This window comes from Arachis hypogaea, chromosome 11 (genome assembly GCF_003086295.3).
Source record: "Arachis hypogaea cultivar Tifrunner chromosome 11, arahy.Tifrunner.gnm2.J5K5, whole genome shotgun sequence".
Lineage (NCBI taxonomy): Eukaryota > Viridiplantae > Streptophyta > Magnoliopsida > Fabales > Fabaceae > Arachis > Arachis hypogaea.
In genome coordinates, this window is record NC_092046.1 from 91,814,364 (window position 1) to 91,831,032 (window position 16,669).

The following is a 16,669-nucleotide window of genomic DNA, read 5'->3' on the forward strand; positions in this document are numbered from 1 at the left end:
ACCCAAAGAAACAACATTCTCTGATATGGAAGATTAGACCTTGATTGTGGCATTTTGAGTAGGATCGCCAAGAGAATGAACTGCTAGAGCTTTACCCTCCATCAGATTGGATGACCACGGCCAATGGTGTTTGATTTGGAGCAGAGGAGATTGATGATCACGGCCCATGGTATTGATCACATACAACCTACCATAGAATAAATCACTCGCAAGCAAAGAAGACAGTAATACTAGAGTTAATTCAGAAAGACAAAGCAACTCCAATCCTCAACTATATTCCTTTTACTGATTGCCCTTGTCTAAATCCAACAACCTTCTGATTCGCCTGACTAACACCTGCAAGAAAACCATAGCTTGCTTCAAACCACAATCCTTGTGGGATCGACCCTGACTCGCTCAGGTATTACTTGGACGACCCAGTGCACTTGCCGGTACAGCTGTACGGAGTATGGGAATTCGTGCACCAAGTTTTTGGCGCCATTGTTGGGGATTGTTTGAGTTTGGACAACTGACGGATTGTTTTGCTCCCTAGATCAGGTATGTTATTTAATTTTATTTTAGTCTTTTAATTTTATTTTCTTCTTTTTTTCGAAAAATTTAAAAACCTTTTTAAAAATATTTTTCTTTTCTTTGTTTAATCTTTGTTCTTGATTTGAGTCTTACCTGTTTCTTATTTTCCTTTCCAAAAATTTTAAAACTTTTTCCAAAACCTTTTTCAAAAAGTTTTATTTTCAAAAATCCTTAGCTTTGTTTATCTTTGTTTTTGTTCTTGTTGAGTCAGTTTTCGATTTCTTTGAGTCTTTCTTTCAAGAAAAATTTCAAAAAAAGTTTCTTTGTTTAAATCTTGTGTCAAATCTTTAAGTTTAGTGTCTTCTTGTGTTTTTCTTTTAATTTTTCAAAAATTTGGTGTTTAATTTTAAAAAAGTTTAAGTTTGGTGTTCTTTATGTGTTCTTGTGTTCTTTAATTTTCTTGAGTCTTGTTCTTAGTGTTCTTGTCAATCTTCAAAATGTTCCTGTCTTTATTTTTGTTTCGATCTTAAAATTTTTATGTTTGGTGTCCCTTTGTGTTTGTCCTTCAAGTTTTCGAAAACTAGGTGTCATAGATCTAAAATTTTAAAGTTTTGTGTCTCTTCCTTGTTTTTCTCTCTCCTCATTAAATTTAAATAAAAAAATAAAAAAATATCTTGTCTATTTTTATTTTAACTTAGTTTTCGAAAATTATCAATAAAAATTTAGATTACAATTTCAAAATTTTTATCTTATCTTATCTTAGTTTTAAATTTCAAGAATCAAATCTTTTCAAAATCATATCTTTCTTAAAAATCATATCTTTTTCAAAATTCATATCGTATCATTCTTTAAAATTCAAAAATATTACCTTTTTCAAAATTTCAAATTTAAGAATTCAAATTTCAAATTTTAAAATCAAATCTTTTTCAAAATAAAATTTCAAACTTTAAAACATTAAATCTTTTTCAAATCTTTTTCGTTTCTTATCTTATATTTTCTTATCTTTTTTTAATTTCAAACTTCTAAATTCAAATCTTTCACTAATTAATCACCTATCTTCTCTCTCTTCTTTTTTTAAACATCCTTACTAACTCCTCTCTCTCTCAATTTTCGAAAATTTTGTCTTCTTCTCTCTCTTCTATTTTCGAAAATCACTAACTAATTTTCAATTCCTTTTTTTAAATTATTAACCATAATTTTTGAAAATTAATTAATAAAATAAAAACAAAAATATTTGAATTCGTATTTATCTTTTCTATTTCAAATTCTTCTGTTCTCTACTTCTATTTATTCGAACTCTTCTTCTCTCTCATCTTCCATCTTCACTTTTCTATCTTCTTCTTCTTTCTTCACATCTCACGGGGAGTCTTCTATACTCAAATCAGACATAGAAGCTTCCTTTCTTTCTTTTCTTTTCTTCTTTTCTTGTTTATGACCAGGAACAGGAATAAAGAGCCTCTCTTTAATCTTAATCCTGAACCTGAGAGGACTTTAAAGAGGAGCTTACAACAAGCTAAAGCACAACACTCCGGAAGAGACCTTTCAGAAAGTTTTGAACAAGAAATAGAAGACATGGCCAAACCTCAATAAGAGGCAAGAAAGGTTCTTGGTGACTTCACCATGCCTACCTCTGACTTCTTTATGGTAGAAGCATCTCTATACCTGTCATTGGAGCTAACAATTTTGAGCTTAAGCCTCACTTAGTCTCTTTTCTGCAACAGAATTGCAAGTTTCATGGACTTTCAATGGAAGATCCCCATCAGTTTCTAGCTGAATTCTTGTAGATCTGTGATACTGTAAAGACTAATAGAGTAAATCCTGAAGTCTACAAGCTTATGCTCTTTTCCCAACCAAAAGAGAGCTTAGACTCTTGGGAAAAGCTGGTTAATGCTTTTCTGGCTAAATTCTTTCCCCCTCAAACGATGAGCAAAATTAGAGTGAAAGTTCAAACATTCAGACAAAAAGAAGGTGAATCCCTCTATGAAGCTTGGGAAAGATACAAGCATTTGACCAGGAGATGTCCTCCTGACACGCTCTTAGAATGGGCTATGATATGCATGTTCTATGATGGTCTGTCTGAGATGTCTAAAATCTCATTGGATAGCTTTGCAGGTGGATCACTACACCTGAAGAAAACACCTGCAGAAGCAAAAGAACTCATTGAGATGGATACAAACAACCAATTCATGTACACTTCTGAAAGAAATCCTGTGAATCATGGGATCTCTCTGAAGAAAGGAGTTCTTGAAGTTGATACTTTGGATGCCATATTCGCTCAGAACAAGATCTTGACCCAACAGGTCAATATGATCTCTCAATATTTGACTGGAATGCAAACTGCAGCTGGCAGTACCCAAGAAGTATCTCCTGATGTAGATGTTTATGATCCTGATCAAACCACCATGGAAGAGGTGAATAACATGGGATAACCCTATGGAAACACCTACAATCCTTCATGGAGGAATAATCCTAAACTCTCATGGAAAGATCAACAGAAGCCTCATCAAGGGTTTAATAATAATTAAGGTGGAAGGAACCAGAATAGGTTCAACAACAGACCACCATTCCCATCTTCTCAAGGGAACATAGAAACCTCTAAGCATAGCCTATCTGACTTAGTCACTTTGGTTTTGAACCTCTCTAAGACCACTCATAGTTTTATGAATGAAACAAGGTATTCCATTAGAAACTTGGAGGTACAAGTAGGTCAACCGAGAAAGAGGATCCCTGAGACTCCTCCTGACACTCTTCCAAGTAATACTGAGGTGAACCCAAGAGAAGAGTGTAAGGTCATCACCTTTGAGGCTGAAGCTGAATCTGGAGAGAATGGAAAGGCATTGAATGCCAGTGAAGAAAGTTTCACTGGGCATTCAATGCCCACAATGGCAGCAAGCCTGGTGCTGAACGCCAGTGAGGAACCCCTCACTGGGCATTCAACGCCTATCCTGGCAGCAGAGCTGGCATTGAACGCCAGCCAGGGAGCACTGGCTGGGCGTTCAATGCCAAAACTATAGGATTCCTAGCGCTGAACGCCAGTGCGAAATCCTGATGTTCATCCAAGGGTGTATTGGTAAAGATTTTCCTCAATAAAACTGCGTTGCAAGTATAGCTCTACCAACAACAATCCTCGGGCATCAAATTTAGAAAAGGGATTTGGTTGTCACAAGTTCAACCCCAATAGAAATAACCGAAGCATTCAAACCTTGGGTCGTCTCACAAGGAATGGGCAAACATGTGCTTCAACATTGGTTAAAAATCCGGGGTTGTGAGTTATGAGCATAAAAATAAATGGGAATCTTAACAAGCAAGTAATCTTAAATTGCAAGAAACTAATTCAATTAACTAAGCAAGATATGATTCTATTCTAATATAAACAAGTGACTATAACTAAAGCAAGTGATTGGGAATTTTGGTTTTCAAGTGTGAATAATAAAAGCAACTATTGGCTAGGCATGGGAATTGGGGTTACCATCCTTGTCTAATAACCATATCATGACAATTATGAGGAACCAAACTCATTAAGTCTACTTCTATACTTGAAGTACGTCAAATGGTTTGGTCAACATCAATCCATAAGTTCTAACCTCACTACTAATTGACTTAGTAGAAAGTTAGCGTCAATGGTTATCAAATAGACCACTAAGGGCTCCCAAATCATCAAATCCATTAGACCCAATGACTCAAGTTTACCCAATTCCCTTGGCCTAGGCCAAGAGTAAAGAGAACTACTCCATAATCAAAGTAAACATTTCATCAAACACATGATAAACATTAATAAAAGACATGTTCAAAATAGCAATTAAATTGAAATCAACAAGTACCCACTAACAATTATCAACATACAATCATCCAAACAACACAATTAAACATAGAAATCATCAATATAACATCAACAAGTCAAGATTCACAACATTCATGAAATGGGTATAAAATGACAATTGACAAGAATTCATAAAACTATCACAAGATATAAGAAAAATTATACTAGGAAATTCAAATTGAACGATTAAAACTAGTAATTAACAAGATTCAATTCACAATTCAACAAGGGAAGATCAAATTAAAACTAGATCTAGAGAGGAACAAGGGTTTCTCTCTCTAGAAGAACAAAAGAACCAAAAACTAGCTAAAATTGTGTCTTAGTGTAAAATGGTTGATCCCCCTTTTCCCCCTAGCATCCTTGGGTCTTTTCCATGCAGAAACAGCTTGAAATTAGGCCAGATGAGCCTCAGAAATCGCCAGGCATGATTTCCTTTAATGAGGTCACGTGCAGCTTCCCACGCGTGCGCGCCGATTGCTTTTGCGATCCACGCGTGCGCGCCAAGTGCGCGTGCGCGTCGATTGGAATCTTCTGATCCGCGCGGATGCGTCCATCCTTGTCCGTCGCTTCCAGCCAACCTCATCCACGCGTGCGCGTGGAGTGCGCGGGTGCACTGATGAGCGGATATTTTATACGCTTTTTGGGGATAATTTCATATAGTTTAGAATATGTTTTAGTTAGTTTTTAGTCTATTTCTAGTAGTTTTTAGGAAAAATTCATATTTCTGGACTTTACTATGAGTTGTGTGTTTTTCTGTAATTTCAGGTATTTTTCTGGCTGAAATTGAAGGAGCTGAGCAAAAATCTGATTCAGGCTGAAAAAGGACTGCTAATGCTGTTGGATTCTGACCTCCCTACACTCAAATTGGATTTTCTGGAGATACAGAACTTGAAATGACATGCTTCCAATTGCATTGGAAAGTAGACATCCAGGGCTTTCTAGCAATATATAATAGTCCATACTTTGCACAAGGATAGACGACGTAAACTGGCGTTCAACGCCAGTTCTCTGCCCAATTCTGGCGTCCAGCGCCAGAAAAGGATCAAAAACTGGAGTTGAACGCCCAAACTGGCATAAAAACTGGCGTTCAACTCCACAAATGGCCTCTGCACGTGAATTGCTTAAAGTCTCAGCCCCAGCACACACCAAGTGGGCCCCAGCACACCAAGTGGGCCCCAGAAGTGGATCTCTGCATCATCCATCATAGTCCACTCATATTTTGTAACCCTAGGCTACTGGTTTCGTATTTAAACAACTTTTAGAGACTTATTTTGTATCTCATGACATTTCATATCTAAACTTTGTATTCTCTGACGGCATGAGTCTCTAAACCTCATTGTTGGGGGTGAGGAGCTCTGCTGTGTTTCGATGAATTAATGCAAGTATTTCTGTTTTCCATTCAAACACGCTTGTTCCTATCTAAGATGTTCATTCGCGCTTAACTGTGATGGAGGTGATGAGCTGTGACACTCATCACCTTCCTCAATTCATGAACGTGTGCCTGACAACCACCTCCGTTCTATATACGATTGAATGAGGATCTCTTAGATTCCTTAATCAGAATCTCCGTGGTATAAGCTAGAACTGATGGCGGCATTCATGAGAATCCGGAAAGTCTAAACCTTGTCTGTGGTATTCCGAGTAGGATTCAAGGATTGAATGACTGTGACGAGCTTCAAACTTCTGAAGGCTGGGCGTTAGTGACAGACGCAAAAGGATAGTAAATCCTATTCCAACCGGATCGAGAACCAACCGGTGATTAGCCGTGCTGTGACAGAGCGCGTGAGCGTAGTTTTCACTGGAAGGATGGAAGGTAGCCATTGACAACGGTGATCCACCAACACACAGCTTGCCATAGGAGGACGTGCGTGCGTGAATCAGAAGACAGAGGAAAGCAGAGATTCAGAAGACAAAGCATTTCCAAAACTCCAACATATTCTCCATTACTGCACAACAAGTAACTTTTAATTTATGCTCTCTTGGTTATTCACAATTCAACTGATAAACATAACTGACTTCCTGACTAAGATTTACAAAATAACCATAGATTGCTTCAAACCAACAATCTCCGTGGGATTCGACCCTTACTCACGTAAGGTATTACTTGGACGACCCAGTCCACTTGCTGGTTAGTGGTACGCGTTGTGAAAAGTGTGATTCGCAATTCGTGCTACCAAGTTTTTGGCGCCGTTGCCGGGGATTGTTCGTGTTTGAACAACTGACGGATTATTTTGTTGCGTAGATTAGGAAAAAAAATCTTTCTTTTTGGTTTAGAGTCTTTTATTATTTATCCCTTGTTAAAACACTTTAAATTTATAGCTCAGTTAATTAAAACGTGGTGTTTATGTTCATGATAATTGGCTATCATAATTTTTTTTAAAACCTTTTTCAAAAATAATTTTTCTATTAAATCCTGTGCCAAACTCTAAGTTTGGTGTTTTCAAAAATAATCTTTCTTAAAATTTAAAAAAAAAAATAATAATAATAAAAGGTCCCATAACTCATTTGGCTAGAGCGTTAATCTGTGTTCTTGGTAATTGGGTTAGAGTCTTTTATATTCTTTTCAAAACCTTCTTTTTTATAAATAATATTTTCTCTATTAAATCTTGTGCCAAACTTTAAGTTTGGTGTTTTCTTGTTGATTTCCCTTTGATTTTCGAAAATTTTGGTTTGGTTTTCTAAAAATTTTAAGTTTGGTGTTCTTCCTTCATGTTCTTGTGTTCTTGTGAGTCTTCAAAGTGTTCTTGAGTTTCCTTGTGTCTTGATCTTAAAATTTTTAAGTTTGGTGTTCCTTGGTGTTTTCCCTCCAAAATTTTCAAAAACAAGGAGCATTAGATCTAAAAATTTTAAATCTTGTACTATCTTATTGTTTTTCTCTCTCCTCACTAAATTCAAAAATATCTTTTCAAAAATATCTTTTCTAACTTCCTAACTTCTTATCTTTTCAAAATTTGTTTTAACTAACTAACTAACTTTTTGTTTGTTTCTTAACTTGTTCAAAACTACCTAACTAACTCTCTCTCTCTCTAATTTTAGAAAATATCTTCCCCCTTTTTCCAAAATTTCGTTTTTATTCAACTAATTATTTTTATTTTTTATAAAAAAAAATTTTTTCAAAATTCAAATTCTTTTTAGTTATTTTATTTAAGTGTTTACTTCTTATAAAATAAAATAAATAAAAAGATAAATCAGTCCAAGTTATATCCACATATCCATCATGGACATAAGTGGAGATGGACAGTCCAGGAGGACTTTGGGGTCATATTCTAACCCCTCTACTGCTTCATATGGGAGTAGCATATGCATACCCTCCATTGGAGTCAGTAGCTTTGAGTTGAATCCTCAGCTCATTATCATGGTGCAGCAAAGTTGCCAGTATTCCGGTCTTCCACAGTAAGAACCTACAGAGTTTCTGGCACAATTTTTACAAATTGCTGACACAGTACATGATAAGGAAATAGATCAGGATGTCTACAGACTATTACTGTTTCCATTTGCTGTAAAAGATCAAGCCAAGAGGTGGTTAAATAACCAACCTAAGGCCAGCATAAGAACATGGAAACAGCTGACAGAAAAATTCCTGAATCAATATTTCCCTCCAAAAAGGATGACACAGCAAAGGCTGGACATCCAAGGCTTTAAACAAGGAGATAATGAATCTCTTTATGATGCCTGGGAGAGATACAGAGAGATGCTACGAAAATGCCCCTCTGAAATGTTTTCAGAGTGGGTTCAGTTAGACATCTTCTACTATGGGCTTGCAGAAGGAGCTCAGATGTCTTTAGATTACTCAGCTGGTGGATCTATCCATATGAGAAAGACAATTGAAGAAGCTCAAGAGCTCATTGATACAGTTGCCAGGAATCAGCATCTGTATCTAAGCAGCAACCCTTCCATGAATGAAGAGGTTAAAACAGTAACTGCTGAATTCAGTACTGTAAAACAAGCTGCTGAATTCAATCAGCAATTAGATTTTCTAACAAAGCAGCTAGCTGAATTCAAAGACAGGTTACAGGAGACAAGGATAGCTAATATACATATGGACGAACAGTTTAAACAAACAAAGCAGCAGCTATCAAAGCAAATAGCAGAAGAATGCCAAGCAGTTCAATTAAGAAGTGGGAAAACATTAAATACCCCACCTCAAGGCATCAAAAATTCAAGAAATGAGCGACCCACCAAAGATTTCCCTGAGGACAGTAAGATCCCAGGGAAAAATAATTCTGGCACTAAAACGCCAGAAAATGGGTGGAAGGCTGGCGCTGAACGCCCAGACCATGCCCAAAACTGGCGTTCAGCGCCAGAAACAAGGCAGGACTGGCGTTCAACGCCAGAAATGGGGCAGAATCCAGCGTTGAACGCCCAAAATGGGCACATTTCTGGCGTTCAGGCGCCAGGAATAGACAGTGAGTTGGCGTCTAACGTCACTCCAGCTTCTGACTCTGGTACTCAATTGCCAGTGAGGGATCAGACACACACAAAGGCTGATAACAACCCCTCTAAAAGGGCTTCTTTAACCACTAAGGTTGAGGAATATAAAGCCAAAATACCTTATCCTCAAAAACTCCGGAAAGAGGAGCAGGATAAGCAATTTGCTCGCTTTGCAGATTATCTAAGGACTCTTGAAATAAAGATTCCATTTGCAGAGGCACTTGAGCAAATACCTTCTTATGCCAAGTTCATGAAAGAGATCTTGAGTCATAAAAAGGAGTGGAGAGAAACAGAAAGAGTTCTCCTCACTGAAGAATGCAGTGCAGTCATTCTGAAAAGCTTTCCTGAAAAGCTTAAAGACCCTGGGAGTTTTCTGATACCATGCATATTGGAGGGTGATTGCACCAAGACAGCCTTATGCGATCTTGGGGCAAGCATCAACCTAATACCTGCATCCACTATCAAGAAGCTTGGCTTAACTGAAGAAGTTAAACCAACCCGGATATGTCTCCAACTTGCTGATGGTTCCACTAAATACCCATCAGGCGTGATTGAGGACATGATTGTCAGAGTTGGGGCATTCGCCTTTCCCACTGACTTTGTTGTGCTGGAAATGGAGGAGCACAAGAGTGCTACTCTCATTCTAGGAAGACCCTTCCTAGCAACTGGACGATCCCTCATTGACGTCCAACAGGGGGAAATAACCCTGAGAGTCAACGATGACGAGTTTAAGTTGAACGCTGTCAAAGCCATGCAGCATCCAGACACATCAACAGACTGCATGAAAGTTGACCTTATTGACTCTTTGGTAGAAGAGATCAACATGGCTGAGAGTCTCGAATCAGAGTTGGAAGACATCTTTAAAGATGTTCAGCCTGATTTGGAGGATTCAGGGGACATGAAAGAGCCTCTGAACTTTCTTCTGAAAGAGGAAAAACCTCCTAAACCAGAGCTCAAGCCACTGCCACCATCCTTGAAATATGTATTTCTAGGAGAAGGTGACACTTTTCCAGTGATCATAAGCTCTGCTTTAAATTCACAGGAAGAGGAAGCACTTATTCAAGTGCTAAGGACACACAAGACAGCTCTTGGGTGGTCCATAGGTGACCTTAAGGGCATAAGCCCAGCTAGATGCATGCACAAAATCCTATTGGAGGATAATGCCAAACCAGTGGTTCAACCACAGAGGCGGCTAAATCCAGCCATGAAGGAAGTGGTGCAGAAAGAGGTCACCAAATTACTAGAGGCTGGGATTATTTATCCCATTTCTGATAGCCCCTGGGTGAGCCCTGTTCAAGTCGTCCCAAAAAAGGGAGGCATGACAGTGATTCATAATGAAAAAAATGAACTGGTTCCTACAAGAACAATTACAGGGTGGCGCATGTGTATTGACTACAGAAGGCTCAATACAGCCACCAGAAAGGATCATTTTCCTTTACCATTCATAGACCAGATGCTAGAGAGACTAGCAGGTCATGATTATTACTGCTTTTTGGATGGCTACTCAGGCTATAACCAGATTGCAGTAGATCCCCAGGATCAAGAGAAAACAGCATTCACATGTCCATCCGGAGTGTTTGCTTATAGAAGGATGCCCTTTGGGCTATGCAATGCACCTGCAACCTTCCAGATATGCATGCTCTCTATTTTCTCTGATATGGTGGAAAAATTTCTGGAAGTCTTCATGGATGACTTCTCAGTATATGGAGACTCATTCAGCTCCTGTCTTGATCACCTAAAACTTGTTCTGAAAAGATGCCAAGAAACCAACCTAGTTTTAAACTGGGTAAAGTGTCACTTCATGGTGACTGAAGGAATTGTTCTTGGGCATAAAATCTCAAACAAGGGAATAGAGGTGGATCAAGCAAAAATAGAGGTAATTGAAAAATTACCACCACCTGCCAATGTTAAGGCAATCAGAAGCTTTCTGGGGCATGCAGGATTCTATAGGAGGTTTATAAAGGATTTTTCAAAAATCGCAAAACCTCTAAGCAATCTGCTAGCTGCTGACACGCCATTTGTGTTTGACACAGAGTGCCTGCAGGCGTTTGAAACGCTGAAAGCTAAGCTGGTCACAGCACCAGTCATTTCTGCACCAGACTGGACATTACCATTTGAGCTAATGTGTGATGCCAGTGATCATGCCATTGGTGCAGTATTGGGACAGAGGCATGACAAGCTTCTGCATGTCATTTATTATGGCAGTCGCGTTTTAAATGATGCCCAGAAAAATTACACAACCACAGAAAAGGAATTACTTGCAGTGGTTTACGCCATTGACAAGTTCAGATCCTACTTAGTAGGATCAAAGGTGATTGTGTACACTGACCATGCTGCTCTTAAGTATCTACTCACAAAGCAGGATTCAAAACCCAGGCTCATCAGATGGGTATTGCTTCTGCAAGAGTTTGATATAGAAATAAGAGACAGAAAAGGGACAGAGAACCAAGTAGCTGATCATCTGTCCCGGATAGAGCCAGTGGAAGGGACGTCCCTCCCCTTCCTTGAGATCTCTGAGACGTTCCCTGATGAGCATCTATTTGCCATTCAGGAAGCACCATGGTTTGCCGATATTGCAAACTATAAAGCTGCAAGGTTCATACCCAAGGAGTACAATAGAATGCAAAAAAAGAAACTAATTATTGATGCAAAGTACTACTTGTGGGATGAGCCCTATCTCTTTAAGAGATGTGCAGACGGAATTATCCGTAGGTGTGTCCCCAGAGAGAAAGCACAGAGAATCCTATGGCATTGCCATGGATCTCAATATGGAGGCCATTTCGGAGGTGAGCGAACAGCCACCAAGGTCCTCCAATGTGGCTTCTATTGGCCCACACTCTACAAAGATTCCCGAGAGTTTGTACGTAATTGTGACAGTTGCCAAAGAGCTGGTAATCTGCCTCATGGTTACGCCATGCCTCAACAAGGAATCTTGGAAATAGAGTTGTTTGATGTATGGAGAATTGACTTCATGGGACCTTTCCCACCATCATACTCAAACACTTATATTCTGGTGGCAGTTGACTATGTATCAAAATGGGTTGAGGCTATTGCCACACCCACCAATGATACTAAAATAGTGCTGAAGTTCCTCCAGAAACATATCTTTAGCAGGTTTGGTGTCCCTAGAGTGTTAATCAGTGATGGGGGCACTCACTTCTGCAATAAACAGCTTTACTCTGCCATGGTTCGGTATGGAATTCGCCACAAAGTGGCCACTCCATATCATCCACAAACCAACGGGCAAACTGAAGTCTCTAACAGAGAATTAAAGAGAATCCTGGAACGGACAGTAAATACCCGTAGAAAGGATTGGGCAAGGAGCTTGGATGATGCTCTGTGGGCTTACAGAACAGCATTCAAGACCCCTATAGGGACCTCTCTATACCAACTCGTGTATGGTAAGGCATGCCACTTGCCCGTGGAACTGGAACATAAGGCCTACTGGGCAACCAGATTCCTAAACTTAGATGCCAAATTAGCAGGAGAAAAACGATTGCTCCAGCTAAATGAGCTAGAGGAATTCAGATTCACAGCTTTCGAAAATGCCAAGCTTTATAAAGAAAAATAAAAAAAATGGCATGACAGAAAGCTGTCATCTAGAATCTTTGAACCAGGACAGAAGGTTCTGTTGTTTAACTCTAGACTCAGGCTATTCCCCGGGAAACTGAAATCCCGGTGGAGGGGACCATACGTGATTACAAGTGTATCACCATATGGTTATGTGGAGCTTCAAGATATTGATTCTGATAAGAAGTTCATTGTCAATGGACAGAGAATCAAGCATTATCTTGAAGGCAACACTGAGCAAGAATGCTCAAGGCTGAAGCTAGATTAAAAGCTCAGCAAAGTCCAGCTAAGGACAGTAAAGAAGCGCTTGTTGGGAGGCAACCCAATTTTTATTTATTCTCATGATTTTTCATGTTTTATTAGGTTCATGATCATGTGGAGTCACAAAATAAATATTAAAAATTGAAAACGGAATCAAAAACAGCAGAAGAAAAATCACACCCTGGAGGAAGCACCTGTCTGGCGTTCAACGCCAGAACAGAGCATGGTTCTGGCGTTCAACGCCAGAAATGGCTAGTAAATGGGCGTTGAACGCCCAAAATGGGCACCAACCTGGCGCTGAACGCCCAGAGTTGTGTGCAATTCCCTCTTCTTTTGCTCGAGGGCGAGCAACATTCTAAGTTTGGTGTGGTAAAACAATTATGTAAAGGATCTATAGCTCAGTGGTAGAACATGTGGCTGCAAATCAAGAGATACCTCAGGGGATGCACTTCCCTCCACATAATTATTGGAAGCAACTGAGGATAGAAATACCAAAAATCACTAGGAATCAAGCCACAAAGGCAAGGAAGAGACATAAAAGAGCTCAAGAACATCATTGGTGCCTCAAGAAGGAAATGCCATCATCACTAAGGTGGACTCATTCCTTGTTCTTACTTTCTCTGTTTTTCGTTTTCTCTATGATAAGTGCTTATCTATGTCTGTGTCTTCATTACATGATCATTAGTAGTAATTAGTGTCTAGTTTGATTTTATCCCCAATTAAGTTATAGTCTATTTTTCTCATCATCAGCAAACATGAATAAAATAGTAGATCTTTTGAATAAGCGGCAATAAAATTTCGAGTTTAATAAGAGAAATTCTAATTAGTTAAATGTGGTGGCAATGCTTTCTGTCTTCTGAATGAATGCTTGAACAGTGCATATGTCTTTTGAATTTGTTGTTTAAGACTGTTAAATATGTTGGCTCTTGAAAGAATAATGAACATGAGACATGTTATTGATAATCTGAAAAATCATAAAAATGATTCTTGAAGCAAGAAAAAGCAGCAAAGAACAAAGCTTGCAGAAAAAAAAAAAAAAAGAAGAAAAAGAAGCAAGCAGAAAAAGCCAATAACCCTTAAAACCAAAAGGTAAGGGCAATTAAAAAGGATCCCAAGGCTTTGAGCATCAGTGGATAGGAGGGCCTAAAGGACTGAAATCCTGGTCTAAGCGGCTAAACCAAGCTGTCCCTAACCATGTGCTTGTGGCGTGCAGGTGTCAAGTGAAAACTTGAGACTGAGCGGTTAAAGTCAAGGTCCAAAGCAAAAATAAGAGTGTGCTTAAGAACTCGGGACACCTCTAATTGGGGACTTTAGCAAAGCTGAGTCACAATCTGAAAAGGTTCACCCAGTTATGTGTCTGTGGCATTTATGTATCCGGTAGTAATACTGGAAAACAAAGTGCTTAGGGCCACGGCCAAGACTCATAAAGAAGCTGTGTTCAAGAATCATCACACTGAACTAAGAGAATCAATAACACTATCTGAATTCTGAGTTCCTATAGATGCCAATCACTCTGAGCTTCAATGGATAAAGTGAGATGCCAAAACTGTTCAGAAGCAAAAAGCTACTAGTCCCGCTCATCTAATTAGAATCTGAGCTTCAATCCAAAAAACTCTGAGATATTATTGCTTCTCAACCTATTAGTCTTCTATTTTATTTATCTAGTTGCTTGAGGACAAGCAACATTTTAAGTTTGGTGTTGTGATGAGCGGATATTTTATACGCTTTTTGGGGATAATTTCATATAGTTTAGAGTATGTTTTTGTTAGTTTTTAGTCTATTTCTAGTAGTTTTTAGGAAAAATTCATATTTCTGGACTTTACTATGATTTGTGTGTTTTTCTGTAATTTCAGGTATTTTTCTGGCTGAAATTGAAGGAGCTGAGCAAAAATCTGATTCAGGCTGAAAAAGGACTGCTAATGCTGTTGGATTCTGACCTCCCTGCACTCAAATTGGATTTTCTGGAGCTACAGAACTCGAAATGACATGCTTCCAATTGCATTGGAAAGTAGACATCCAGGGATTTCTAGCAATATATAATAGTCCATACTTTGCACAAGGATAGACGACGTAAACAGGCGTTCAACGCCAGTTCTCTGCCCAATTCTGGCGTCCAGCGCCAGAAAAGGATCAAAAACTGGAGTTGAACGCCCAAACTGGCATAAAAACTGGCGTTCAACTCCACAAATGGCCTCTGCACGTGAATTGCTTAAAGTCTCAGCCCCAGCACACACCAAGTGGGCCCCAGCACACCAAGTGGGACCCAGAAGTGGAACTCTGCATCATCCATCATAGTCCACTCATATTTTGTAACCCTAGGCTACTGGTTTAGTATTTAAACAACTTTTAGAGACTTATTTTGTATCTCATGACATTTCAGATCTAAACTTTGTATTCTCTGACGGCATGAGTCTCTAAACCTCATTGTTGGGGGTGAGGAGCTCTGCTGTGTTTCGATGAATTAATGCAAGTATTTCTGTTTTCCATTCAAACACGCTTGTTCCTATCTAAGATGTTCATTCGCGCTTAACTGTGATGGAGGTGATGAGCTGTGACACTCATCACCTTCCTCAATTCATGAACGTGTGCCTGACAACCACTTTCGTTCTATATACGATTGAATGAGGATCTCTTAGATTCCTTAATCAGAATCTCCGTGGTATAAGCTAGAACTGATGGCGGCATTCATGAGAATCCGGAAAGTCTAAACCTTGTCTGTGGTATTCCGAGTAGGATTCAAGGATTGAATGACTGTGACGAGCTTCAAACTCCTGAAGGCTGGGCGTTAGTGACAGACGCAAAAGGATAGTAAATCCTATTCCAACCGGATCGAGAACCAACCGGTGATTAGCCGTGCTGTGACAGAGCGCGTGAGCGTAGTTTTCACTGGAAGGATGGAAGGTAGCCATTGACAAAGGTGATCCACCAACACATAGCTTGCCATAGGAGGACGTGCGTGCGTGAATCAGAAGACAGAGGAAAGCAGAGATTCAGAAGACAAAGCATCTCCAAAACTCCAACATATTCTCCATTACTGCACAACAAGTAACTTTTAATTTATGCTCTCTTGGTTATTCACAATTCAACTGATAAACATAACTGACTTCCTGACTAAGATTTACAAAATAACCATAGATTGCTTCAAACCAACAATCTCCGTGGGATTCGACCCTTACTCACGTAAGGTATTACTTGGACGACCCAGTGCACTTGCTGGTTAGTGGTACGCGTTGTGAAAAGTGTGATTCGCAATTCGTGCTACCAAGTTTTTGGCGCCGTTGCCGGGGATTGTTCGTGTTTGAACAACTGACGGATTATTTTGTTGCTTAGATTAGGAAAAAAAATCTTTCTTTTTGGTTTAGAGTCTTTTATTATTTATCCCTTGTTAAAACACTTTAAATTTATAGCTCAGTTAATTAGAACGTGGTGTTTATGTTCATGATAATTGGCTATCATAATTTTTTTTAAAACCTTTTTCAAAAATAATTTTTCTATTAAATCCTGTGCCAAACTCTAAGTTTGGTGTTTTCAAAAATAATCTTTCTTAAAATTAAAAAAAAAAATAATAATAATAAAAGGTCCCATAACTCATTTGGCTAGAGCGTTAATCTGTGTTCTTGGTAATTGGGTTAGAGTCTTTTATATTCTTTTCAAAACCTTCTTTTTTATAAATAATATTTTCTCTATTAAATCTTGTGCCAAACTTTAAGTTTGGTGTTTTCTTGTTGATTTCCCTTTGATTTTCGAAAATTTTGGTTTGGTTTTCTAAAAATTTTAAGTTTGGTGTTCTTCCTTCATGTTCTTGTGTTCTTGTGAGTCTTCAAAGTGTTCTTGAGTTTCCTTGTGTCTTGATCTTAAAATTTTTAAGTTTGGTGTTCCTTGGTGTTTTCCCTCCAAAATTTTCAAAAACAAGGAGCATTAGATCTAAAAATTTTAAATCTTGTACTATCTTATTATTTTTCTCTCTCCTCACTAAATTCAAAAATATCTTTTCAAAAATATCTTTTCTAACTTCCTAACTTCTTATCTTTTCAAAATTTGTTTTAACTAACTAACTAACTTTTTGTTTGTTTCTTA

General features: G+C 38.6%; 1 non-coding gene across 1 annotated transcript; it reads right to left on the reverse strand.

Annotated features, from left to right (window-relative positions):
- Positions 1–2,438: 2,438 nt before the first annotated feature.
- Positions 2,439–2,545, reverse strand: LOC112724834 (small nucleolar RNA R71). Its single transcript, XR_003163978.1, has one exon. It is a non-coding gene; the product is annotated as a small nucleolar RNA R71 (small nucleolar RNA).
- Between the last annotated feature and the right edge of the window lie 14,124 nt (positions 2,546–16,669).